The sequence below is a fragment of the Psammomys obesus genome, unplaced genomic scaffold (genome assembly GCF_907164565.1).
Source record: "Psammomys obesus unplaced genomic scaffold, mPsaObe1.curated_primary_1811, whole genome shotgun sequence".
Taxonomy (NCBI): Eukaryota; Metazoa; Chordata; class Mammalia; order Rodentia; family Muridae; genus Psammomys; species Psammomys obesus.
Window position 1 is genome coordinate 15,650,572 of NW_026596109.1, and position 25,859 is coordinate 15,676,430.

The 25,859-nt window shown below is 41.0% G+C and overlaps 1 protein-coding gene across 1 annotated transcript in view; it reads left to right on the forward strand.

Moving 5' to 3' along the window:
* Positions 1 to 25,859, forward strand: part of Acyp2 (acylphosphatase 2) — a 136,623-nt gene that overhangs the window by 18,896 nt on the left and 91,868 nt on the right. The window lies entirely within an intron of this gene.

Below are 25,859 nucleotides of genomic sequence, written 5' to 3' on the forward strand. Positions count from 1 at the left end.
TGAGTACTGTGGCTGCCGTGTCTACAACATTTATGAAGCTGTTTTATGGGATGATTGATTGTTGATGTTTCATTGGATAGCAGTACCGATGGCCAGATTCAGTTCTCGTGGATTATAAATAGGTTGGAGTGTTGTAGGCAGGCCATAGTTAGGGTGGCAATTCTTTGTTGGAAATAGACTTTCCTCTTGGGCAGAGTTCAAGAAAAGCTGTTGCGTTGCTTCCCAATCTGTCCTCTCAAGTCTTCCCCAGCATGGGTTCCAGATCCAGGACCCAAGCTTCCATCAGTTCAAAGACGGACAGAGCACAATGCCTTTACATGGTTCTTGAAGTTCTTAATGTAGTCTTCAAAGCAAAAATATCGCCATCTTTTTTCTGTTGTGTGATATCAATAGTTACCTAATTGTTTCATTTTTACGAGAACAGAGTTGTTTAATGAGTGCTATAGTTACCATAGTACAAGCCCTCACAGTCTAAAGGAGGTCAGATTCAGCAGTGAGTGCGACAATGGCCAGGCTACCCAGTGGCATTTTCAAAGGCTTTGACTTTTCAGCTTCACAGTCCCTCTGCTTTTTAGAATGGTTATGTTTAAAATAAAATACCCGATATCGAACATTTACAACACATTGGGGATGAGCTAAAAACTTTGCATGAATTATTATATATAGTCTTTGCAACCAAGCCTTTGAGTTAGATACTAAATCATAGTCTATTTTTTACTGTTTTCATGTTTCAAAAGCAATATTTTTTCTTGTTGGAATAAGCATGGTAACAGAATGGAGAGATATGAAGGCAGAGCTAGTCACCCACTCTTTCCTGTTTCCGTCTCTGAATGGAACCTATGCCAGTGGCCTTCAACAGCTTCTTTACTTAAAATATTTAAGTTTACATTAAAGTGACTTCATTATCTTATGTATATGTGTGTTTTGCATGAATGTATGTCCGTGTACATTCCTGTAGACCGTGTACATTCCTGGTGCCGAGGATGCCAGAGGAGGGGCTTGAATCCTCTAGAAATGGAGGCGTGCATGGTTGTGAACCTCCACGTGGGTGCTAGGAACCAAATCTTGGTCTTCTGGAAGAGTGGCCAGTGTTCTTAACCACTGACCTGCCTCTCTAGTCTCCTTAATGTATATACTCATAATTAATACATCATTTATTATTACCAGTTGGAACTCAGGCACATTTTTAGTAACATATTTTCATCAGATAGTCATTTTGACATCCAGTGGTTAAGTGTATAATGACTGACTTCTTAGTTTTTTAAATTTATTTGTGTATAGCTATGTGTTTGCATTTATGTGTTAAACTATACCATCCCCTCTCTTAGAGTTCTATCGCTGTGAAAAGTTACCACGACCAAGGAAACTCTTTGTTCTCTGTTTGGCAGGGGCCCCGGAGCGAGGCTTCCTGACAGAGAGTCGAATAAAGGTGTCAGATCTCAGGAATGGCTAGAGCACCTTAGGGAGAGGCCCATGCACTAGGCCAGGGTGTGGAAAGAGTTGGCCACTGAGTGGTACAACTTAGCTCTTTCAAATAAGATTGCTAATGTCGGAGGCAGTGGGAATTCGGGAGTTCCCGAAGCCAGGGACGATACCAAAGTGTCAGGGCTGGTGAGGCGCAGACCTGGCGGAGGCTCTGCTGGCAGCGCTGCTTGGAGTTCAGCAGCGAATTTCTGTAGAGGACGGAGTCCTCCCTTCACCAGGAGGCAGCATGAAATCAGGGATTTCTAAACCTTGGGCAGTCGGAGGGGGGGTCGTTGAGGGTGAATGTGTTTGATTTGCCAGGGTCAGAGGTGCCAGGCGTGCTTGATTTACATGTAGTGGTACAGTGTCTCCTTTTTACATGCAGTAACATGGTCCTAACACCGTCCTTAATTATCCTATGGGTTGGAGAAGAGCTCCAGGTAAAGTCAAAGGTCATTTGGAAAGTCAAGACATCTTATTAGAAAGGATGAGTATCTCCAGGATTCCCCTGGTGCCTGTCAGAGAGTTTTTCTTATTAGGAAAGGGTCCAGCTTGTAATCTTCCCTGAGGGTTATGTGACACTCCTTACAAGATCTGGGGCTAACAGATCAGGCGGAGAGAGAACCCCACTAAGAAAAGGGAGTCCACCAGACATGTCAGACTTCAACCGTTACTGTGGAAGTGGGGTTCCACAGTAACTCTTGCATATGGAAGCATTTGCTGGGGGCTTGCTTACAGTTTCAGAGATTTTTGTTCACCATCATCATGATGGGGAGAATGGTAGCAGGCAGACAGGGAGATGTGGTATTGGAGAAGGAGCTGAGAGCTACATCCTGATAGGCAGGCATCAGGTAGAAAGCCACTAGGCTTGGAATGGAATTTTGAAACCTCAAAGCCCATTCCCAGTGACAGACTTTCTCCAACAAGGCCACACCTGCCCCCACAAGGCCATGCCACCTATGCGTTCTAATCTTTCTTAGTTTCACCAGTTGACGAGCAAACATGCAAATACATGAGCCTATGGCGGCCATTCTCATTCACAGACTACCACAACCCCTAACCACCAACCGGAAAAGTGGTGTCCAAAAGTGATTTTACGTAAAACGAGTGAACAGTTAACCATTAATTAACAATAGGAATCTTTTAAAATGCAGAACAGATGTAGACACTCCACAGTACTGGTGGTTAGAGAATGAGCAGATGTCAGATCATCGTGAAGCGGTCTGAGAGTGAAGACTGAGGGGGATGGGTGCTCCTGCGATCACGTGGCATTCCTGGTTCTCAGTTAAGCACAGATCTGACAGTTACTTAACATCCGTGGAGTCATGTCTTCTTCTTTTTAGACCCTGCACTCTATTCCCCCTGCAGGAACTGAGTGCTAGCGGGCTGCGCTGTAATCTTCTATGCTGTCACGTCCTCTCTTTCTTTCTTTCTTTGTCTCTGTTCCTTACAACCACAGAGACAGAGAGGAGAACAAAGACGGACATACTTTAGCACGTACACATTAATGAGTTTGGGTTAAGAGTTGATTTTTAAAGATAAAGCCACAGTTTTTTATGGTACATTTTTTTTTCTTTTTTGTCATTCAAGATGCTTTTAAGGAAATCCTTCTGTGTCAGATGGTATATGTGTGTATAGTCTTCGTGTCTGCTGAGTAATGCCACACAGGTGTACCACTATTTACGACCTCACTGTTCCTTGCTCTTTGCTGTAGGAGGATGCTGCCATAAGTCTTATTGGTGATTTGGTTTTTATGGGGTAGATTCCCGGGAGTGTGATTTGTTGGAACGTATTTAACGTAGAAGCGTTCGTAAGGCTCTTTATTAGTTTCAAGTCTGTCGAGATAAAATACTGACAAAAGCAGCTTACAGGAAACAGAGCTTGTTTGGCTTAGAATTTCAGTGGGCAGTGCATGCCACTGTGCTGTGGAAGGCGAGGCAGCAGGAGCCTGAGAACACAGCCTATCAGCACTCAGAAGTAGAGAGAGAATAGGAAGTCGGCCAAGCTATCTAACCTCCATGCCTGCCCTTGGTGACGGACTTCCTCCTTCAAGACTCTGCCTCCTAAAGTGTCCATAACCCTCCTAACCACAGCCACTAGCTGAGCACTAATTGTTTGAGCACATGAGCCTACAGGGGACGTTCTTCAAAGTTGGACTGCTCTCAAAATTAAATGTAGAACTTTGTATCGTCCCCTCGCCATTCTATTAACAATTGCAATTATTGCTTTGTTTTTCTTTTATTGAATTGCCTGTGGACTGGTTATTCTTTTATATTAATTAGCACTTCTCTAATTATTAATTAGCTCAAGCAGTATCACGTCTGTGGCTACAGTTTGTTCACACAAACTTCACTTTCCCATTGCCTTAGTAAAAAGACACCACGACTGTAGAAAGTCTTAGAAAAAGAAAATGTTTGGTTGGGGCTGGCTTGCAGATTTAGAGGTTTGGTCCATTATCATCATGGTGGGAAGCATGGCAGAGTGCAGGCAGACATGGTGCTCGGCCCACAGGCAGCAGGAGGAGGGCGGTGCCACACTGAGCATAGCTTGGACATAGATGACCTCCCACACTTCTAGGGACCGACACGCAGTGACACGCCTCCAACAAAGCCACCCCTCCTAATAGTGCCATTTCTTATGGGCCAAGCATTCAAACACACAAGTCTGTGGGACCATACCTATTCAAATTGCCACACCAATTTCCCCCATTTTCCTCTTGTGATGCTTGTCTCTTACCAATATTGAGGGACTTTTTGTAAACTGGCAGAGGTTACGAGCATTTGCCTATTAGCTTTGCCTATAATGGTTTTTACAACATGAATTAGTTTCAAATTTTATGAACTCAGATGTGGTTCTTTCTTTTTCTGGTTAAGTAGCATGTTGTGCTATGTCCTAGGTTTGTTTGTTTGTTTGTTTTGTTTTTCCTAACTTTTGATGCTTTATCTATAGCATGTACTGAAACATTGACTCCATCTGGACTTTATTAATTCATAATTTTAGATAAGGAACTATTTCTATCAGATGGGTAGCCAGTTGTGCTAGCACCATATATTAATTGTGCTTTATGCCATTGAGTAGAAATACATTTTTGCCATGTATTTGTCAGCTTGGTTTAGCTTTGGATTCTGTTCTACCCCGCTGATCCATTCATCGCTATACCATGTCATTATCAATTCAGTCACAGTCACTTTGTAGCATTTTTCCTTTCACTGTTCGTTTTTGAAAAGGTTTTAAAAAAAATGATTTATTTGTTTTCATTTTCTCGTGAATGAGTTTCTGCTTCGGCGCATGTTTGTACACCATGTGCATGCAGTTCCCTGGAAGGCCAGAAGAGGGCACTGCATACCCTGGACCGGGTGTTACAGACACTTGTGAGTTGCCCTTTGGATTTTGGGAACTCAACTTGGGTCATCCCCAAGAACAGCCAGTACTCTTATTATCTACTCGGCTGTCAATCCAGTTCCCACTGTTTCTTTTTTGTTTGGTTGGTTTCTGTTTTAACCTGCTTATTTCTTTCTTTTTGATATTTAATTTTCTTTTTTCTTGTTTTTTTTTCTCATTTATTTACTTTATTCACTTTACATCTTTCGAGCCCCTTCCTCCCTCCCTTCCCAGTCCCACCCTTGTTTTTTTCTTTTTATTAAAAATAGATTCTTGCCAAGCAGTGGTGGTGTTCACTTGGAAGCAGGTGGATCTTTGTGAACTCAAGGCCAGCTTGGTCTACAGAGTGAGTTCTAGGACAGTCAAGGCTACCTAGACAAACCCTGTCTTGAAAAAACAAACAAACAAAGATATTATCCACTACAACCAACTAGGCTTTATCCCAGGCATGCAGGGGTGGTTCAGTCTATGGAAATCCATTATATAAACCATCATATAAATCCACCATATAAACAAACTGAAAGAACAACAACAAAAACCCCACATAATCAGCTCCTTAGATGCCAAAAAGCATTTGACAAAATACAACACCTGTTTATGTTTAAAGATTTGGAGATATCAGAGATACAAGGCACATACCTAAACATATTTAAGGCAATATACAGCAAGCCAATAGCCAACATCAAAGTAAGTGGAGAGAAACTTAAATCAATCCAATGAAATCAGGGAAAAGGCAAGGCTGCCCACTCTTTCACTATGTCTTTAACATAGTACTTGAAGTCCTAGCTAGAGCAATAAGACAGCTAAAGGAGATCAAGGGAATGCAAATCGGAAAGGAAGAAGTCAAAGGATCACCATTCGCAGATGAAATGATAATATATATGAGTGACCCCAAAAATTCTACCAGGGAGTGATAAACACCTTCAGCAAAATGGCTGGATACAAAATTAACTGAAAATGATCAGAAGCCCTCCTGTATACAAGAGACAAATGGGCTGAGAAAGAAATTAGGGAAACAACGCCCTTCACAATAGCCACAAATAACATAAAGTGACTCTAACCAAGCAAGTGAAAGACCTGCATGATGAAAGAAATTGAAGAAGATATCAGAAGATGGAAAGATCGCCCATGCTCATGGATCAGTAGAATTAACATAGTGAAAATGGCTGTCTTAGCAAAAGCAATCACCAAATTCAATGCATTTTTCATTAGGATACCAACATAATTTTTACAGAACTCAAAAGAGCAATTCTTAATTTTATATGAAAAAACAAAAAACCCAGAATATCTAAAATAATCCTGTACAATAAAAGATTTTCTGGAGGTGTCTCCATCCCTGATCTTAAGCTTTACTATAGAGCATCAGTAATAAAAACTGCATGGAACTGGCACAGAAACAGACTGGTGGATCAGTGGACTGGAATCGAATATCCAGAAATTGTTGTTGATTATTAATATTTAATAATGATTTATCTTTTAGGTAAGCAGTGTCTATTCCTAAATCAGATGTATACCCAAATTACCACACAGAGACTAGGATTTATTTAATTAACCTAGAGCACAATGCTGGGCAATAATTACTAAGTCCTAAACCTCCAAGGCCTCATAACTTCCTCCCATTCAGATTTCCCACATTATACTTGCTTTTTAGTCATATCTTAGGTTAGGTTCACCTCTCCTGATATTTCCAAGTACTCTCCTCTCAGATCTGTCTTCCCAGCACTCTCCTCCCACTTGCTTTTTTTTCCCCTCCCCTCCAGACCAGGATGTCCCACCCTATTCTCTCTCTTGCTCAGCATTGGCTGGCTGTTTTTATTGGCAACATAGAGAACAAATGGTGGCATGTTTACATAAACTTGAAACTGGTGATGCTTAGAATAAGCATCATGATGTAATGTCCAGATTGAAACCAGAGAGTGGGGTAGAGAAATCTGCATGTGAATGAACAAGGTTAATTAAATTGTATACATTCCCCAAGAATATTATACCAACATTTCCCCCTTTAAGTCCAATAAGAGGCTCTTTTTCTTTCAATACAATAATAATTATAAAACAGTTATGAAAACTACTAGGTAAGATTTACATGTGCAATGTCCAGTCCATGTACATTTGGCAACTTAGGAGAAAGTATTTGATTATCTTATCTTGACAAGTATAGAGTTCTATACCTAAATTAGCTTTTATCTTCATTGGTATTACCTATATGAATATTTTCTAAAATTCTAAACAACGTAAGCCTAATTGTGGAACTATAACTATTTGGTCTTCAATCCTACCAGAGACTTGAGAAGGAATAAAATTAGTTACTTGAGTAAATAGGAAGTGCAGCTTCCAAGAAATAAAAAATTGACAGAAGTTTGCTGCCTGAACAGTCACCCAAAACTCACTATAACATTGGAGCATCATCTTCAGCCTTCTGGCTCAGTATATTTGACATATGAACTATTTAGGAAATGCTTACCCTGGCTCTTGGCAGTCAAATTGGCCTGCATTTAACCTTGCCCATTTTAGGCAAATTCTGTCGTGAAACGAGGGCATTTTCTTTTTGCTCAGATGGCTCATTTGCCACATTTAAAGCCATCTCCATATGCAGGTTCTTTGTTGCTCATCATCTTCTTTGAGGTAGGCTGGGTGCTGCCAGGAGATGACTTGTCTCATTGTCAAAGAATCTTTAAAATAATAAAAAGCATTTTTTTTAATTTTATTTTTTTCTTATCAGTTACATTTTGTTAACTCTGTATCCCAGCCATGTCCCAATCCCTCATTCCCTCCCAGTCCCTCCCTCCCTCATCTCCACCGTGCCCCTTGCCAAGTCCACTAATAGGGGGGACCTCCTCCCCATTCATCTGATCCTGTTTTATCAGGTATCTTCAGGACTGGCTGCAAAGCCCTCCTCCGTGGCCTAACAGGACTGCTTCTCCCTTGGGGGGTGGGGAGGCCAAAGAGCCAGTCATTGAGTTCCTGTTAGAAACAGTCCTTGTTCCCCTCATTATGGGAAACCAATTGGTTACTGAGCTACCACAGGCTACATCTGAGCAGAGGTTCTAGGTTACATTCATACATGGTCCTTGGTTGCATGTAAGTCTCAGAAAAGACCCTGTGCCCAGATATATTTGGTCCTTGTGGAGCTCCTATCCTTTCCTCATCAGACTAACTCCCCTTCTTTCTTATGATTCCCTGTACTCTGCCAAAGGTTTGGTCATGAGTCTTTGCTTTGAAAACACTGCTAGTTAGAGTCTTTCAAATGTGCTCAGTAGACTCCTGTCATATGTTCAATGTGCATCCCATCTGTCTTTCTAAATGAGGATTGATAATCTTACCCCATGTCTGCTCTCTTGATTATCTTTTTTAGGTGTATAGATTTCATTATGTTTATCATATCTTATAGGTCTATATAAGTGAGTATATACCGTGTTTGTCTTTCTCTTTCTGGGATATTTCACTCAGGATGATCTTTTCTAGATCCCACCATTTGCCTGCAAATTTCATGATTTCCTCCTTTTTGATTGCTGAATAGTATTCCATTGTGTAAAAATACCACAATTTCTGTATCCATTCCTCCGATGATGGACATCTGGGTTGTTTCCAGGTTCTGGCTATTACAAATAATACTGCTATAAACATGGTTGAGCAAATATCCCTTTTGTGTACTTGAACAAAGTTTGGGTATATACCTAGCAGTGGTATAGCTGGGTCTTGAGGAAGCGCTATTCCTAATTGTCTTAGAAAGCGCCAGATAGATTTCCAGAGTGGTTGTACCAGTTTACATTCCCACCAGCAGTGGAGGAGGATTCCTCTTTCTCCACAACCTCTCCAGCATGTGTTGTCCCTTGAGTTTTTCATCTTGGCCATTCTGATGGGTGTAAGGTGATATCTCAGGGTCGTTCTGATTTGCATTTCCCTGATGAGGATGAGCATTTCTTTAAGTGTTTCTCTGCCATTTGATATTCCTCTACAGAGAATTCTCTGTTTAGCTCTGTTCCCCATTTTTTAAGTGGATTACTTGTTTTGCTGCTTTTCAGCTTCTTTAGTTCTTTGTATATACTCGATATTAGTCCTCTGTCAGATAAAGGGTTAGTGAAGATTCTTTCCCAATCTGTAGGCAGGCGTTTTGTTTTGATGACAGTGTCCTTTGTTTTTTCAGTTTCATGAGGTCCCATTTATTGATTGTTGCTCTTAGAGCCTGTGCTGTTGGTGTTCTGTTTGGGAAGTTGTCTCCTGTGCCAATGAGTTCTAGGCTGTTCCCAACTTTTTCTTCTAACAGATTTAGAGTATCTGGTTTTATGTTGAGGTCTTTGATCCACTTGGACTTTAGTTTTGTGCAGGGTGATAAATATAGATCTATTTTCATTTTTCTGCATGTGGACATCCAATTGGACCAGCACCATTTGTTGAAGATGCTGTCTTTTTTCCATTGAATGGTTTTGGCTTCTTTGTCAAAAATCGAGTATTCATAGGTGTGTGGGTTTATTTCTGGGTCTTCTATGCGGTTCCATTGATCCTCCTTTCTGTTTTTATGCCAATACCATGCAGTTTTTATTACTATTGCTCTGTAGTACAACTTGAGATTGGGGATAGAGATACCTCCAGATGCTCTGTTGTTGTACAGGATTGTTTTGGAAATTCTGGGTTTTTTGTTTCTCCATATGAAGCTGAGAATCTTTTTTTCAAGGTCTGTAAAGAATTGAGTTGGTATTTTGATGGGAATTGCATTGAATCTGTAGATTGCTTTTGGCAGGATGGCCACTTTCACAATGTTAATCCTACCAATCCATGAGCACGGGAGATCTTTCCATCTTCTGAGATCTTCTTCAATTTCTTTCTTCAGAGACTTGAAGTTTTTCTCAAACAGGTCTTTCACTTGCTTGGTTAGTGTCACTCCAAGATACTTTATGTTATTAGTGGCTATTGTGAAGGGTGTTGTTTCCCTAATTTCTTTCTCTGCCCTTTTGTCTTTGGTATACAGGAGGGCTTCTGATTTTTTTGAGTTGATTTTGTATCCTGCCACTTTGCTGAAGGTGTTTATCAGCTGGAGGAGTTCTCTGGTTGAATTTTTGGGGTCGCTCATATATACTATCATATCATCTGCGAATAGTGACACTTTGACCTCTTCCTTTCCGATTTTTATCCCCTTGATCTCCTTTAGTTGTCTTATTGCTCTGGCTAGGACTTCAAGTACTATGTTGAAGAGGTATGGAGAGAGGGGGTAGCCTTGTCTTGTCCCTGATTTCAGTGGGATTGCTTTAAGTTTCTTGCCATTGAGTTTGATGTTGGCTATAGGCTTGCTGTATATTGCCTTTACTATGTTTAGATATGTGCCTTGTATTCCTGATCTCTCCAAGACTTTAAACATGAATGGGTGTTGGACTTTGTCAAATGCTAATAAAAAGCATTTTAAAATACCATATTTAACCTATCTTTATATAATCTACCTATCTATAGAATTATATCTATTTGTTAAACCTAGGATGTATACTCCTGTGATAAATTAGACTAGTGTCCAATACGAGTATGAGTTGATTAACTAACAATTAATTTGCATTATCTAATATCGTAACCTTAATTTTTTTGAATAATATCATTAACAATGTATATCCATCTCCCAATGACAATAAGCATTCATAGCTCCAGAAAACAACCAAAAACCTACCCAACCCCCTTTAAAGGAAATTGGACATCATTCTCATGGATTTTTTTTCTAGCTGATTTTCTGGACACTCAGAAATCCTGTTAGGGTGCTCAAAGGAAATTGGGAAAAATGGATAATAAAACAAACAATTGGCATTTGTGGTCCAGTTTTTGAATGTTGAGAAATTTCAGGCTTAATTGAAGCCCTTTTTGGAACAGTCTAAAATGCTGGACCAGTTGAGATTAGTAGCTTTCTTCAAAGCTCTCTTGGGAGCAGCAATTTAAGCAGTTGAGGCAGGAACAAGCAGAATGCTGGAACATGCAAGATGCTGGAACAGATGTGTCAACGTCTCAGCATGCTGGAAAGATAAATCCTGTGAGATTTGATCCAGTATCCCCGGTGTCCAGTCCTGTTGTTCTGAAAACATACAATTTCTCACAAGCATTATACGATCCTAAAATTATAAATGTATGAGATGTGCAGGATGAAACTAAACTGTAAACCAGTTTTATCTATGCCATTCTTTTAAATTTTGAGGATATTGTAGCCAAGGATTTATTGGCCATGTATCATTGAAGTTCTGGCTGGAGACATTTTTTATGTCTCAGTCAATTTTAGAGTTGTTCCTATGTGAAGGGATCAGCATTTTATGTTACCTGTTTTGTTCAGTCTTCTTCATTTCTCTCTTCTTGTGTGTGGCCAAGATCTTCAGGTGGTCTTCCTCTGTCATTTCTGATTTTTATTAGTTTTGATGGAACCCATACTTTCTCTTCTCCTGTATGAACATGCACAAAACCTCTTCCCCAGCGTAACATATTCCTTATTCTCCATTTGGGAACCAGGACCTGTACATGCTGCTCTAATTCAGCAGTCCTTTCTAAAGTCCACTGTGTCTTAGCATCTGTGCCGTCTGTCTCATTGCTATTTAAAAGCTTTTAAGTCAATGAAGTTCCACCCAATCTATCCCTGGGGGACTCCTTATCCCTCTTCTGTTCTGTGTGCATTTTCTTTAAAGAACTATTAGATTTCTCTACAATTTTCCACCCTGTAAGATTGAAAGATTCATCTGTAATACTTTCTATGCGTATTTTCTAAAATATTGTTGTATTCCAATGTATATTCGTGCTGAAGCACCATCAGCCCCAATTTGTAAGGGCATCTCCAAAACATTTGCCATCTCTAACAAATGTGTAACCTTAGGATCATGCTCTCCAGAATTTAAAGCAAAAGCCCACTGTATTTCTAAATATGAATCTATGGCATGGTGCATGTATTTCAGTTCTTCAAACTCTGTAAAATGGAGAACACTAGACACTGTATGACCTTTTTCCAACACAAAATCAAACAGGATCAGCATTTCTACTTTAGCATACAGATCTTCATCCAGTAATTGAACTTTGACAATACACATACAATATGCAGTCTGACCAAGTTGGCCTATAGCTCAAGACTCTCTCCAGCATCTCAGTGGACTGCCATTTTGCAATATCCTCAAGCCTCTGTGGATTTTTCTTATCTGGAACTACCTCTTTTGGTGTTATTGTAAATTTCAGATTGAATTTCTTTGAAGGCTCTCTATTTTGATTCAGAGATTCCCCCAGCCTCTATTCAATGGCCTTTAATTTATCATCTATTTTCTCAGCCTCTTCTTTCTCCAAATCTATCTTATCCTGATCTCTCCCAAAGAGGATATACAAAACTGAAATCATGAGTGAAAAAAGTATTTATATTCTAAGAGAAAATAACTCAAATGGTACCAAGAAGCACTGTGTCATTGTTTATTCCTCCATTTTCAACATAGAAAATTATCTTTTTAATCTCAAAACATTTCCCTAAGGACCCAGCTTCCCTTTCAGACCTTAACAGTTCAGATGCTTGAGGCTTCTCTGTCTCTGGCTCCTGCTTCCAGGGAGAGGTATTTTTAATGCCTCCCTCACTGGATCCTGACCCCTTCCTAACTCTGGGAAGTTATTTGGTCTACCAATGTTTGGTCCTCAGACCAAATTTCACTTTCTGCCTTGGATAGCAAAGTCTGGCTTTGAAAAGCTTCCTTGTCAAAGAGCTACTTTTTTTTTTTCCTACCTAAAGAAACTGCCTCTCTCAGGTTTGTGTGTATCAATTTTTGTTTTTTGGTAGCCCACCTAAGGCCTTGCTGCTCTGCAAGGGGTCTGTCTAATCAGGAATCTGTGACCTCCTAGATTAGGAGCTGCCTTTGCTTTGTTTTTAAGGAATAAAAAACTGCTCTATAATTTTACTTTCTGTGTAAATTCTTGCTAGATTACTGTAAATTCTGCCACACGTTTGTATGCCATTTGTTGATGATTATTAATATTTATTAGTGATTTATCTTTTAGTTAAACAGTGGTTATTCTTAAACCAGCTGTATACCCAAATCACCACATAAGAGACTAGGATTTATTTAATTAAACTAGAGCACAATGCTGGGTAATAATTACTCCATCCTAAACCTTCAAGCCCACAAAGTTTTCTCCCATTTATATTTCCCACATTATATTTGCTTTTTAGCACTATCTTAGGTCAGGTTCATCTCTCCTGATGTTTCCAGGTCCTCTCCTCTCAGCTCTCTCTCCTAGCCTTTCATCCCACTTGCTTCTTTTCTCCTTCTCTCTGGACCAGGATGTCCCACCCTATTCTCTTCATTACTCAGCATTGGCTGGTTGTTTAATTGACAATACAGAGAACAAATGGTAGCATGTTTACACAAACTTGAGACAGGTGATACTTAGAATAAGCATCACAATTCAGTGTCCTGATTGAAACCAGATAGTGGGGTAGAGAATCAGTATGAGAATGAACAAGGGTAAACTGTATACATTTCACAAGAACATTATACCAACACATTCTCTACTAATATTTTCATTGCTATGATATAGATAGTCTAGCTAATTAATATTTACACATTTTAGGGCCTGGGCATAGTAGCATGTTCTTCTAATCTCAATTCTGGGTAGTAGAGACAGGTGGATTCCAGAGGATTGTTGGCCAGCCAACCTAGCCTACTTGGGGATGCTTGTTCCTGGTTCAGAGTAAATATACTTTATCATGTTGAGGTTTGGTTGCTTCTTATCTCAAGGCTTCAACATTTATGTCAGGAACTGTATTAGTTATGGTTCTCTGGAGCAAAAGAACGGATATTTATGAATATATTGAAAATATATAGAACTACATTTAATATATGAACACATATTAAACATAATTTATATATATTAACAATATAGATTATGGATATAATTTGTAAATTAAAATTACATTAATATATTAATTCACATATAATTAATATATGAGTTTGTAAATTTAATGTATATTAAAATAACAATATTATTAACATATATTATAGTCTTCCATGATTCATTGGTTGGCTTACGTGATCTGTTCTGAAGAGTCCAACAATAGCTTTACTACCAGATAGGCTTAGACCCTGGTAGGGCTGCTCATCCATGAGGCTAGGTGCCTTAGTAGATCTAATTTGGCTTTGAAAGCTTGGAGGGTTCCTGGAGAACTTCTTGTATTCATTTTACATTGGAGGGCCAATTATTGGTTCCAAATTCAGTTAGAAATGCAGCATCAGCAGCAGTCATAAGATAAATGAGCTTGCCAGCAAGAGTAAAGGCAAGCAGGCAGAAGCCAATCTTTCTTCTTCCATTTTTTTCTGGGCTGCCACTAGAGGGAGCAGACCACATTTAGAGGGGCTGGCTCTTTGATCACCTCCCCCTGAGCAGGGAGCAGCCTTACCAGGCCAAGAGGAAGACAATGCAGCCAGTCCTGATGAGACCTGATAGGCTAGGGTCATATGGAAAGGGAGGAGGACCTCCCCTATCAGTGGGCTTGGAGAGGGGTATGGGAGAAGAGGGAGGGGGGATGAGGGAGGGGCTGCAGCTGGGATCCAAAGTAAATAAACTGTAATTAATAACAAATGAATAAATTTAATAAAAAAATAGGGTGGGTCTTCCCACTTCAAATCATCTGATCACAAAAATACCTCATAGGAATGCTTGCCTTTTAGTCAGTCAAATTGACAACCAAGATTATCCATCCTAAGTCCACGCCCTGTCAACTTCACACAACATAGATTTACATGGGAAGAGAGGCTAGATGAGGGGTCATCTAGATCTGGTTGGCCTGTGGGGTTGTCTGGACTGTCTTGATTACTTAACTGATACGGGAAGACACAGCCTACTGAGAGTGCCACCATTTCCGAGGCAAGGGATCCCGGGCTGTGTAAGTGTAGAGACGAAGCTTAGCACTGGCCAGTGTGCACGCTGTTTGGATTGTGTGTAAGGGGCAGGAGTGGGTGTGTGTAAGGGGAAGGGGTGGGTTGTATGGAAGAGGCAGTCAGGAGAGGCAATTCTCACTGACCTTCCTCTGGCTCTGCTGTTTTTGTACCTGGTGTCATTCAGTCATTACCAGGTGGGATTTTTTTCCACCTTCTCAGATGTCATCAGAGTGTTAGATATTTTAGTAACATTATCCTTCACCCCCCTCCCCCAATTTTAATATAGTTTCTTTTTAGTATCTGTCTAGATGTGTGAACCACCTCACCTAACTTATAGTAACAAGTTTCTGGAAAACTGAGACTAGGAGTATAATTCAAGTGGCAGACTGTATATTTACTATGCATGAGGGCTTGGGTTTAGTCTCTAGCACAAAACAATATTAATAATACGATAGTGATTAGTGTATAATTGAAAAAACTTAAAATCAAGAAGGCTGTCTTCAATATGAAGCTGTGGCATACACAAGCAAGGGCATATAATTCAGCAATTAAAAGTAAGATGACAATCGGGCCACATGTCTTGGAGGTAAAACATACCTTGGGGTCAACATGAAAAGATGACCTACTCTGTGAATCCAATTATTATTCCAGTTAGGATTTTTTGGTGTGGAAGCATCATCATTCGAGGAAGAGAGCACGAATCCTATTCTTAATGGTAGTTAGATCTAGTACTGCAGCAGCCAAAAAAAAAAAAAAAAAAAAAAAAAAGATGTTAGGCTGATCTGATGAGGTTTTTTGAGAGTTGATGGGACAGAAAGGTTTATTGGCGCAAAAAAGGCTTCAGTCCAGTTGTTTTAATATTGAGTCCTGAAATCTATGCCCAGATTGGCAAAAAGAGGGATAAGTTGGATGGCCCATAGCTTGCACCCGACCAGCTTTCAGGGACTTGGGGGCACCAGTCTCTCTGTAAGTGCTTCAAACTGACAAATGGTCTATGTAGAAGGGACAGTAGTTAGAGTGCCGCAAAAGAGGGTCATCCATGGGGCCACAACAAAACTTAATAGATGGGAAAGATCCAGAGCATAAGTCAGGAGGTAATAGCTGGACAACTCTGTGGAGGGCATTAGGAGACAAAGTTAATGAGGAAAATTTGTTCATCATGATTAAATAAGTTAATGGAAGGTTAAATATAAAGTTTGCATAGGTTAAATGCAGAGTACATCTGACTGGGCCATGCACCAGTGCTCTGTAGACGGATAAAGATGTTTGTTTATATCAGGCTCCTCTATAAGGAACAAACACCTGGAAGTTTTGTATAAGAAATTGTGGTTCTCCTCCTTCCTTGAAGGGCTGTTTCCCACCAGCCCACGAACGCAGGAGGGGCAGGAGATGAGGTACAGAGCTTGGAAGGCTGGCAAGTTCAAAGGAGAGATCTGACACTCTGGGAACCACTTCAGGGACCTAGTTCAACTTTAATTCCAGAGAACAAAGGCTATATACACCTTGGGGAGTGGGTGAGGGTTCCCAGGATAGGTGTACATAATTGGTTGGAACTAGGCGTGTCAAGAATGCTTAATTTGCATTAAACAGAACCCCCCTGTCATATGAACGGGAACATAGTACCTAATTATACTATAGGTGCAGAGAGGGGAGAGCTAGCAGGGAGCTGTGTCAAATGTGTAGTTAGGGGCATCTATGTCTAGAGACACTCTCCAGATGAAGTCAGGCAGAGAGCAGGAGGCCATGCTGGGGAGAGGGTGTCTTTCACCTTAATGCCAAGCTCAGAAGGGCTATCTGGACTGGGAGGACTGCAACCTCAAACAGCCGGGTCCTTCCAACAGAAGCTGGGTAAATTCAGGATCCTTTAAATTGACAATTTAAAGGGAAAATAGAATCTTATTTGAGTCATTTTTATAGGATTGCCTAGCAGAGTTCCACACACACCATTTACATAGTCTGATTAACTTTCCAAAGCTATGAGTTTGATGATAGAGTATCTGGCAGCCTCTTAATCAGGGAACATGAGTGGCTATATTATAGACTTCTGCAAAGAGGAATAATTGAATGCCAGTGTAAAGGACAAGGCCAGTTGAACTAGCATGCAGGTCCCATATGAATCAGAGGTAGGCTTAGGTACACGGGTTTCTTGTTCCCAACATCCTCATCTGTCAGTTTAGGAGACACTGAACACAGAGTAATTGCTATTTGTCTCTGTTTGAGACATTTAGGATGTAGGTGCAGACTGTAAGATCTTCCTCTGGGCAAGAGAATCCATCCTCCTGTCATGTAAGACATGAGAAATAATTCATCTTCCCTACAGATAAGGAGGAGTTCTTTCTCATTTGGCCTACACAGCCGTATTGATTGAAATTATGAAGCTTGAAGCAGAAGCAGTAGACTTCTGGCTGGTTGTATTTTCCATACGTCCATTACTTATCTTGTAATGAGGATAGTGGGCAATTTACCGTGGTGAGCTGGTGCTCAGGCCAAGGGAATATAGACAGGGTATTAAAGTGCACTAAGGGCTTAGGGTCCAACCGAGTAGATGTGCTAATGGTGTTATCATTACATGGGAATAAATTGCTTTACATTTTACAGAATGCTTTTTTTTAGATTTCTCTTGACGTGTTGGGTATAATGTAATAGTGTCCACAGTTTTATTTAAAATACTTCAGACAATCAGGAAAGTTCAATGGGAAGATATTTGGGTAGGAGGTATCTAAAGAGAACATATATAATGTATACATGATCATTTGTCAGGAAAGGCTGAGTTTAGAATACTTCAATAGATGCTAAACAACAATTTTCATGTAATTATGTAAAGCAGGGATGGTCATGTTTCCTGGGCTCCGTGCCATCCCTGAGCCTTACTCTATCACATTCCCCACCCTGTTATTATACTTTAAAATATAAGTTATTTATATATCTTGATGCAGACTTCTGGGAACAGTTTGTCAACATGTCCTCTTTGCCTATTGATTCCATCAAAACATCCCTGAGCCAAAAACCACTGTTAAATCTGCTACGTCAGATTGTCCAAGAAAGAAAGCAAAAACAAAAACATGAAACAGCAATGAGTAGTGACTAGGAATCATGAAAAGATCACTAGCTATCACCAAGGAAAGCTTTATTAATATAATTTAGTTGCACTTCTAGTGTGGAACTTACGTGTTGTATAGTATGGACATTAAGGTACAGTAAGGGCAGTTCTCACGGCCACTGAGTTATTTAAAAATACACTGCTGTTAATTATAGCACTAAACCAAGAGACTCAGTGACTCCAACAAAAAGGGAGAGTTGGGATAATAGAAGCACCCGTAGGAAAAATGCAGAGCAGATAATGGAATTCTGCTGTTGTGGGGAGTGTCAGGTGGGCTTTGTCACTGCTATTTTGGAATAGTTGAGGATGGAAAATGCACAGTTTTAGGTGTATGTGTTAGTGTACATTTTAACTTAGTGATAGGAAATGACAGTGAAGGCGAAACAGTGTGAGATGAATCAGAGTTTCATTTTGGGGTCAGTTTGCAGTCCTTTAAATTCAGAATTGGTCGCTTGGCTTTCCTACCAGCAGAGCCACCTAGGAAGGCTACAGAGGAGTTTTTCTCTCTGTGCCATCAGAAGATACATTCGGAAAGTGTTTTACTCATTGTGTACTGGCCCCTTCCAAGATGAAAGTTATTTAGCAAAGGTCAGTTCTGTGTTGTGCCCTGCCCCTCCCCCAACCTCTACGGCTCCGGTGGTGACCCTAGGGCCATTTAGGGCTAACACAATACCATTTGTGGTAGCACCAAATAGCCAGTCCTTGTCCAGAGTGTGACTGTCCATCTGGTCTTGTCTGCTTCTCTGATATCTGGAGCACCCTCCTAAGAGCCTTTCCTTCACGCTTCCTCGACTTCCACTTTTCTAGATTACCGAAATAAATGCGCACGTACTCACCTTAATTTGCCTCTCACTTGAGAGTGCCTCATAAGCAGCCCTCAGGTTGTAAGAGTTTGCAACTCGGTGTGGCCTACTACGGACATCTAGGTTGCTTTCGATGTTTGTGGAAAGCAGCCGCAGGGAAGGCCCACCGAGATTATTAGGCTTTTTCACTGTTAAGAAAAAAAGGTTCTCTTTTGTTTCAGTACATTAATTTTATCCTCCACAAAGTTATTAGCTGCATGTTTAAAATAGCAAATGATGTTTGAAGATGACAACAACAAAATAACAAATCACATAAGGAAAAAAAAAAAAAACCCAGCAACCATTCCGCTCCAACCTGTCCTATCCTACTTCTCAACAGTTGTGTTAATGGTTTTTGCATGTTCTTCCTAACTCCAAAATGACTTGTAGCTGCTAAGTTATTAACCATAGATATTTTATAGTGACTTTTGCTTACGGTAGATGATGATAGAATGTACTTTTATTACTTTCCTCCTCATTTTATGACTTTTGTTAAATGAAATGTCTCAGCGGAGAGACATGGCCCCCAGCCTGACAACCTGAGTCCGATCTTTGGATCTCGCATGGTGAAAGGAGAGAACTACAAACCGTCTTCTGGCATCCTCATGCGCACTGTGATGTGTGCACATGGGTGAATACTTGTACAGAGACAAAAACCACAAATAAATGCATAACCGTAAAAGAAGGATGATCTTTAAGATTTTTCATTGTACATATGTGTGCATATTTATACTGAGGGCAAAGTCCAACTTCGGTGTTTTCCTCACCTTGTCTCTACTGTATTTTTTTTTTTTTTTGAGACATAGTGTCATTGAACATGGAGGTCATAAGTGCTGCGAGGCTGGCTTTCCAGCAAGCTTCAGCAGTCTGCCTAAGCCCCCTGAAATCTGGGTCCTCTAGACACAGGCTGCCATCCCCGGCTTTTCATACGGGTGTTGGAGATCTGAACTTAGGTCCTTAGGCTTGCACGGAAAGTGCTTACTAGCCATAGCAAAAACCCAAGCCGCTATCTTTTTCTTCAGTTGTAGGGTTATGTGTTGATTGTTACGTGAAATTTCATGTTCCCCAAGAGCAAGGCATGTTTAAGCCTGCCGTTATAGGTTACTCTTGTTTCTCTAAAGCCCGGAAGAAGTATAGTCGTTCACTATTCCATTGGGATGCCACAAGGAAGATCCTGGTTTAGAGTGTTTAGTCTTCCTTTGAGAATTTGCTAGTACTTAATGATAGATTAGTTGGCACTTATACGTCAGAGGAAAAGATTTATCTTCAAATTCTATCAGAATTATTATTATTAAAGCAGCGTGCATCCCACAGTAACAACAATCTCAGGTGTTTGAAGCCTGTTCACATATCCAGCTAGGCTATGAAGTCAAGGGCAGGGAATGTGGTTCTACAAGGAACTGGGAGTTGAATTTCACTCATCTGAAATGCCAGCACTTAGGAACCTGATGCAGGAGGATCATTAAAATCTTGAGCTTTCTAGCACCTTTGTCCATTCCCATACCATATACACATTTCACTCTATGTGGAACTGGGAAGGAATGTTTAGGCCTGGGTGGGCAAAGGAAGGAATGTATGCTCTCTATTCTCTTTGCTGTGCTGAGCCTGTGCATCCCTGGAATGCAGTGAAAGGTGGGACGGGAATTTTCTAATACTCTCCTTCTCTGTTCCTTCATCACAGTCTGTAGGGACTCAGTGCCTCACTGACCGACACAGTCAGGGCTTTGCCACAGTTGTGAGGTTCCCCTCGATCCATGGGAGAAAGCACCAGGATTCACTGGTACAGCCGGCCCTCTCAGGATGGAAAGAACATTTGGAGGGCTCTATGCAGGACAGGCTTTGAGCTGCCTCCTGTATGGTGCCTTGTATGCAGGCTGTGGGCTAGTAAGGGAAGAGGAAGTCTGTATCCTGGCTAACTTCACCCTGCCTCTCTGTCTTTAGCTGACCAGTGGAAGAATGGCGTGAGTGCTTGAGAGCCTCTGTGAGGCTCACAGGCCGAGTTCACATTCCTAAATGCCCATCTCCAAATACAGACCCTTTGAAAAATGATAGAATTCTCCAAAGTATTTTAAAAATAAAGAGGTGCCACACATTTCTTCTCTGTATAAAACATATAGAGCAGAATAAGGAATGAAAGCCGGAGTTAAATGGAACTCCACTAAGACTTCATTCCTGAAGACCAAGTGCATCCCCTTTATCAAGTAAATTTGCTCACCAAGTACTATTATGTTCTAAAGTCTATTATTTGTCATCACAGTGACATAAGCCAGATGTCGTGGATTGTAGTGCAGCTGTTTGCTGAATGTGCCGTTTACCTATTTAAGAAGAGCCTGCTAGCTTGTTTGCTCATAAAGATCGGCTTCCATAAGTAGAAGCATTGCAACAAAATTAACCAGGGAATGCTCCTTAAATTAATGACTCTAAAATTCTTGAACTTGAAAATTTAATAATAGAGTAAGTAGATCTAAGCTTTTTTGGAAGTTGTACTTGTTGTCTCTATTTTTGGTTTCTTAGGAAACAAGTTAAAAACAGCCTTTTAGTCCTTCATGCGTTTCTAATTACACATTTTTTCTCCTCTTTTGAAAGGCTTGTTTTCTTTTTAAAAAGATGCAGTTTTTTTTTTCTCCTTGTACAAATTGGAATATTGGTTTTAAAAATTCATATTCCCTCCAAGCACGGCCATTAAAAATCTCTATATAAATGTTTTCAAAGAGCTGACACACAGAGGTCGAGTGCTTCAGGCTCTTACGGCTGAGGTTGTGTAGTGCGATCAGGAGCATTGCGAGGGCAGCTTCAGCCACTGAGGTGACAGCTCACATTGAACTTCCTTCTCCTCCAATCGTTGGCCACTCTGGTGGATGTTGCCTGGGGGAGTGTCTAACGTTGTGGGGAAGGGGGCACACCCACTCATTAGCTTAGCTTCCACACCTGGAGAAGAACGAGAGGGGGGAAGTCTGAACTTCTTTAACCCCTTACTGCCTGTGTTGTAAGTGTGTAGCTCATGGGCCTTCCGTGTTGGCAGCTTTACACCTTAGTCTAGTGGATTTCCACACCGTCGCATGTTTTCCGAGGTACTTTTGGTGGAGGTGGAGAATCGACTAGGTTGCTAAAGTGTTTACCATACAAGCCTGAAGACTGAGATTGGATCCCAGGACTCACATTAAGAAGCTGCTGTAGTCAGCCATACCTGCACACCCAGTGCCCGGGGCAAGGAGGGCAGAGATAGGATGGTCACCCAATATAGCCGAATGAGCAGGCTCAAGGTTCAGAAAGCAATCCTGTCTCAAAACTAAAATGAAGGGCGACCAAGGAAGACACCCAGTGTTGACCTTTACCTGCATTCACACACAAGTACATGCACTTACTCACAGATTCACATATACATGAACACACACACAGATACACACGAAGAGATGAAAACTTGGGAAAGATTTGCTGAACTGATTGTTGCCTCTTTCTGGGGTAAGAGAGAAAACCAAGAGAATCTTTCTATCCCAGCCTTCTTCCTTCTGAGGCTGTACTTTGCATTGGCCAAGAGATTATTAATGCTCTTCAGCTGCTCCACCAGTTTTCAAAGCAGTTCTGATTGAGCATGGTAATCTTTGGATATTGAGTGGTATACATATGTACTCTTCTGCCTCCCCTGTCGTGCTGTAACACTCATGTTTGGGGGTCCCCTTTGAGACGTTACCAGGAATTCTCACCCGTCCTCACACAGCCGTCTCGGTTATTCAGGTCTTAGCTTGGATTTTTTCTTCTCCAGAAAGAACCTTACTGGTGTCACCTCCCATCACTTCACTCTTGTTTTCACTACAAGCAGTTATTGCGGTTTATTCTTTTCTATTATTTGGTGTCTGTTTCCCAGCAGAATGAAAGCTCTATGAGAAATGGGCTATCGCTTGACTTATTTGATTCTAGATCTTCTTCATCAAGACAAAAGTTAATGAGGCTTCTCTTGCAAAATTCAGTCACACATACAGGCATTTATCAGTCAAACGTCGGTTAGCAGGTGGCTCAAAGCAGTTCATTCAAACCGTGCATAAGCCCAATGCTGTTGTTCTTTGAAGTGCTTTGATTCATTGTTGAACTCTATTTGTACTGCTGTAACATAAAATGCCCATAATGGAATCATTTGTAAAGAACTGAGTGTATTTTCTCATCATTCAGGATGCTGAGAAGTGCAAGAGCAGGTTCTGACAGGCTCTGTTGTCTGGTGGGCTTGCTCCTGGATTCTAATATAGTGCCTTGTTTCTGTGTCTTCTGGAGGATGGGTTCACTGTGTCCTCATAGGGTAGAAGGTAGAAGCCAAGAACAGTAAATGCTGCATGCAGATTCTTCTGTGTTATGAGGGAGGAGCCTAATTTCCAAACTGCTGAACATTATCCATCACATTAGCTCATAAGTATAACACCTGAATTTGGGAGGGGTCAAATTCAAATCATAGCATTCATCTTGTACGTAAAACTCACCAAAACTCACCAGAGCTGACATTTTAGGAGCGAGATCATGTGGTCAGAAACAAAACCGAAACCTCTAAACTTGACCATGCCATACATATATGTACATTTTATAATTACAGTACTGGTTTTTACTAAATACTATGCTGTGTGTTCCCTAATTGCCTCTCCATATCCACCCTCCCTCCATCCAGCTCTGTCTTAGAAGGCTGACCTCCTCTAGGCATGGTGGTACACACCTGTAATCCCAGCACTTAGGGTGGCAGAGGCAGGTGGATCTTTATGAGTTCAAGGCCAACCTGATCTACAAAGCAAGTCCAGGCTACACAGAGAAACTCTGTCTCAAAAAACCAAAAAAAAAAAAAAATAGTGCTACCTCAAGATTCAGCTACACCACTCCTGGGCATATATCCACAAGATGCTCAAGTATACAACAAGGACATTTGCTCAACCATGTTCATAGCAGTTTTATTTTAATAGCCAGAAGCTGGAAACAACCCAGATGTCCCTCAGTTGAGGAATGGATACAGAAATTATGGTATATTAACACAATGTAATACTACTCAGCTTAAAAACAAGGAAATAATGAAATTTGCAGGCAAATGATAGGACCTAGAAAAGATCAGAAAGACACACATGGTATATACACACTTATGAATGGATATTTAATATAGGATAAACATACTAGAATCTGTACACCTTGAGAAGCTAAGCCAGATAGAGGACCCTGGGTAAGATGCTCAATCTTCATTCAGAAAGGCAAACAGGATGGACATTGGAAGAGGGAGAAAACAGGGAACAGGTCAGGAGCCTACCACAGAGGGCCTATTAAAGACTATCTAGCAGGGTATCAAAGCAGATGTTGAGACTCAGCCAAACTTTGGGCAGAGTGCAGGGAATCTCATGAAAGAAGGGGAAAATAGAAAGACTTGAAGGAGACAGGAGCTCTGCAAGGAGTGCAACAGAACTAAAAAATCTGGGCACAGGGGTCTTTTCTGAGACTGATACTCCAACCAAGGACCATGCATGGAGATAACCTAGAACCCCTGCACAGATGTAGCCCATGGCAGTTCAGTGTCCAAATGGGTTCCCTAGTAATAGGAACAGGGACCATCTCTGACATGAACTCAGTGGCTGGCTCTTTGATCACCTCTCCCTGAGGGGGAAGCAGCTTTGCCAGGCCACAGAGGAAGACAATGCAGCCAGTCCTGATGAGACCTGATAGGCTAGGGTCAGATGGAAGAGGAGAAGGACCTCTCCTATCAGTGGACTGGGCGTGGGGTATAGGAGAAGGCTGGGATTGGGAGGTGATGAGGGAGGGGGCTACAGCTGGGATACAAAGTAAATAAGCTATAATAAATAATTAAAAAAAAAAGAATTGAATTCAGAAAAGAGAAAAGAAGAAGGCTGACCTCCATGGACTGTGTCAGTGTATTCCCTTTCTCCTCTGCCTCCTAATCAACACTTCCCGTGAAAACCACTGTGATCAGATGGCAGCAGAAGAGAAAGACAGCAGTGGGTGTTTCTAGTGCCTTCCTTCCAGGCTGTAGTTCGAGAGAGGCCCTCTGCTGTAGCTACACAGTATTACAGTATTCCTTTGGGCAATTCGTTCCTCCCTGCTCTTCCAGGCCTGGGAGTGGTGATGGATCTCCATTGCTGCAAGCCCTGGGATGCTTTATCTCACCTTCCTTTATCTGCCCCCCCCCCCTCAGAGTTCTGCAGGTAGTTTACTCCTCTGTCCCTCAGGTTGGATGTGCCATCCACCCCTGACAGAACTGTGGCTGCCATAGAGATGGAAAGGAGGCAACCCCCATTTTGTAAACATCCTGTGATGTGCAATTTATGTGACTGTGGCTCAGGATGGCTTCCAACTCTCAATCTTCCTACTTCAGCCACCCAAATTCTGGCATTACTGGCCTGCCCTAACACACCTGGTCCTATTATTAAATTATTCTTTTTTTTTAAAAATTTTTTTTAAAAAGGTTTTTGAACTCTTGATCCTTCCCCCTTTCCCTTCCTGTTTAACACTCTAATTGGTGGTGTGAACCTGAAAGAGTGGAGCCTAAAGATGAGGCAGACTGAAGTTTCATTCAATAGCCAACTTTATTCAGAGCATCAGACAATTTATCCTCTGATAAGAGTTACAGGAGTAAAACAATCAGTCACAAGAACAAGCTGCATGTAGCAAAAATATGTTTTTGCATAGAGACAGGAAAATAAATGACCATGTCGAGTTGTGACAATTACTCCAAAGCAAGCTTACTTAGAACGTGCAAAAAAAGCACATTAGCACATTCTAAGAACAATTCTGAGTTTGAAGAAACTGGGGTCACAAGACTCATCTTCTTCTCTTGGAGCTTATATCTTTTTCAAGCACTTCAGAATTTCCTTCTGCATGCTTCCATCTGTGGACTATGTTCTAACATCTTCCAAATAATGAGATTGCAGGGATGTTCCACCACGGATGACTTGTATATAGGATTTTGTACTGATTGTCATCACAGCATATCATGCCGTTAAAACTCCCAGTAAACACCTTCTTTAAACATGACTTCTTATGGGTAGATCATATACTTCAGATTGGTTATTCAGTAGTGACAGGAGGTTTGTTTTGTTCTATCTAATTTATTTTGTGTAACATAAATTTAAGAGTTGACTCATTTTACTGTAAAAGTACCACAGAGTAAAGCAAGGCTGACACCCACCACACACACACACACACACACACACACACACACACACACACACACAC